The sequence below is a fragment of the Chelmon rostratus genome, chromosome 2, assembly GCF_017976325.1.
Source record: "Chelmon rostratus isolate fCheRos1 chromosome 2, fCheRos1.pri, whole genome shotgun sequence".
Taxonomy (NCBI): domain Eukaryota; kingdom Metazoa; phylum Chordata; class Actinopteri; order Chaetodontiformes; family Chaetodontidae; genus Chelmon; species Chelmon rostratus.
Genome location: NC_055659.1, coordinates 27,906,764 through 27,909,795, shown reverse-complemented (window position 1 = coordinate 27,909,795; position 3,032 = coordinate 27,906,764). Strand labels below are relative to the sequence as shown.

The following is a 3,032-nucleotide window of genomic DNA, read 5'->3' as shown; positions in this document are numbered from 1 at the left end:
TAGTTCAAGCACTTCCAGTTTCAAGCACCAAAAACTGACCATTCCCCAAACAGCCACTGTCCAATTACAGCTTAGCAACCGTAACTAGGCACAGCATGCTTGTCAAGCTTTGGACTTCTCAATGTGCTGGAGCGGCGTGCATGGGGCTGTAATAAGCATAATACTATCCTAAGAGCTTGGAGAGCAGGATAAGGAATGGTGTTCATCTGCTCAAATGTAAGCTGCAAACGTTAGCCCCATACAGGACTGGACATCTACTATCTAGGAGGTTACTATATCAGAGTTTAAAGGGTTAATGTTTGCAGCTCTGTCCGACTCTTTACTCTGATTTGCAGAAGTTTACCAAAGCAACCCCAGTCACACTCCTTATCCAGGACAGCGTGACTTGTTAGTCATCAAGATTAAAGCCTTTTTCAATGAAAAAGTGAAAACGATTGTTGAACACATGAACAATAAAGTTTATTATATATGATGTTTTTCTTAAAAAAAAAAAACAAAATAACAACAAGCCTAATTCTCCTTTACAATCATTCACTACATGTCAGGTAGGCAAACTCATTACGATATCCATAATTAAGATCTATATATGATGGATTAGTGGCATTAGAATGTCAGAGGCCACCAAATTTGGACTGTTATGGGCACATTTTTTTAACGGGGCGAGTGGGCAAACCCCTGGACCCCACTGGCTGTCTACTTCATGTCCTTATGGAGAGCCCTGATGTTTGTATGTAATGCCATCACATGCATTTGATGGCTGATTTTAACTTACTTTCTAAATGTTTGAATCTCTCACTGTGGGTCTTCAATCTAAAACCCTCTAATGCGAAGTTCCTCTGCTTCCTCCTCTGCTTCCTGTGCAGCGAGCCGACTCTGCCGCCGTGAAGCCGTCATCTCACCTGCACTCAGTCAGTTCATCCTGTGACGCCTCAAAAACAGAAATGTTGTCTTTTGTTTGTTTTTGTCTGATTTTTAAAATGTATTTCTGATCAAAAAAGTGAAAGTCAAGGTCCAACATGTACAAGAATAATTAATGGCAGTTTCAACAGTTCACCCCTCACAGCTGATTTCTGATCAGAATGGCTTCATTCATTGTGATGGATGAAAGCTGATCAAACAAACACTATGAAAGTCAGTGTTACTCCACATTCATTGATTTTAAACTCAATTTGACCTGAAATAAAGGACATAAAGCTACAAGTGATATAAATGTTTTTTTGTTTCTTCAAAGATGTGATCTTTATTATTGTTGTGCTGATCAACAGTTGCTCAGTGCTGGTTAGCTTTCAGCTCTTCATTGTAGAAACTAATAAGCAGACCAAACAGTGGCTCAGCAAAGTGAATCTTTTCGTGTAGGACATTTGGTGATGTAGAGACTACAGAGTCTATGTTGGCTAGCTTGTGATCTGCTAGCTAGCACATAATTAGATAGCTGTCCAGGCACTGTAGCCTGCCAGTTATCCTGGAAGTGGAGTCATTCCCCAACAGCAACAGTGAACAGTACTCTATGTTCAACCAATAACATCAAGAGACCTTTATGAAGCACGCCAACAAAAAATGAGCCAATCCGAAAAGAAAGAACAAACTGATTTGGCATCAGGGGTGGATCTAGAAAAATATTTATGGGGTGGTGAGAAGGGGGCAGGCATTTTTGAGGGGTGGTAACATATGACAGATGTATATATACTGAATTTAATAGTTTAAATAGTTGAATTTAACCAACTCAACATTATTTTATGAGTTGGTTCATACAGGGCCTTTCTGGACAGTTTTATAATGTATATACAAAAAAAGAGACATTAAAAAAACAACAATAACAACACTGCTTCCTGTTCAGCAGGATTTACACCATTTGCACCAGTGTCAAATTTTAAAGATTTTCTCACGCTAGGTTTTATTAAAGGTGATATCAGACTTTCCCAGTTACCAAAACAAAGATATGAATACAGAAAAACAAGAAGAAAGTGCAGATTCTGATTAGGTCATCATTTTAAGACCTTTGTAAAGCCTCACCAGTGAGCATAACATGAAGTTGACATGTCTGTAACAGCTGAATGCGGTGATTTCCATGCTGCTCTGCAAAACGCTCCACAAACTGATCGAGATCGGATGCTTTTGTGCGTTGATTCAATGCTGAGTGCAGCCAAACTCCATGGTCTCTTTTCTGTCTGGAAAAATGCCGACATGCAAAACAGTAAGCTGCATCTTTTGATTGTGAGTTTTCTAACCAGGGATGAAGTTTGTAGTTGTCGCTGCGGAAGCTTCTTCAGGCTCCTCCCTGGGGGGGTCTGAGGGAAACTGTCTCTCATTGGCTGCGCTGGCACCTCAAACCTGGACTTGAATAAGTCTAGAAGATGGAGGGGAGGAAAGATTCAAAGTGCATTAAATACATAATCAATACATAATCAATTATAACCATCAGACTGTGTTAACACTAGCATTTTAGCCTGGTGAATCAACAGAGGCTTTTGTAGCCTACCTTACTCCGAAAACGTCAGACATAGCTAACATTAACTAAACTAACAGTTAGCAAAACAGCGTTCTTCAACCTCATTGTTATTATCTTAAAATCAGCATTGCAACTATACTGGCTCCGTGCTTTAACTATAACTACATGTCTTAATAGATAGACATATCGATAGTTGCTCAGTTTTTACCTCTTTCCTCCGGTGTCATCTTTCCTTCCTGCGCTGCAGCCGCTCGCTTCCGCTCCGCCCTCATCTCGTGCTGCATTCACTGCAGTCAGACATTGGAGTTCCGCAGTCGTAACTGTCAAATTCGTCGCTGCCAGATGGGATGGCAGCGGTTTAGATCCGCCCGCCCTGATGCTGCATCAGGTTTGAACAGGACTAGAGAAAAAACATATATTTATTTTATTTTTGTATTCATATAAAATTAGTTTTTAACTTAAATAACTTCTGCTTTCCTTCTTTCACAAATTATTATAAGTAAGTATCCGCCATGACTGAAGCGTGTGCAAAAACTGGCATGAAATGTCTTTGGCAGTGAATGATTGAACCATGACCAACAGG

At 40.0% G+C, this 3,032-nt stretch overlaps 1 long non-coding RNA gene across 1 annotated transcript; it reads right to left on the bottom strand.

The window, feature by feature from the left end:
• Positions 1-537: 537 nt before the first annotated feature.
• On the bottom strand, positions 538-2,682 carry LOC121624026. The gene is made up of 3 exons (XR_006007852.1): positions 2,658-2,682; positions 2,014-2,347; positions 538-928 (listed from the first exon to the last, which is right to left on the bottom strand). It is a non-coding gene; the product is annotated as an uncharacterized LOC121624026 (long non-coding RNA).
• Between the last annotated feature and the right edge of the window lie 350 nt (positions 2,683-3,032).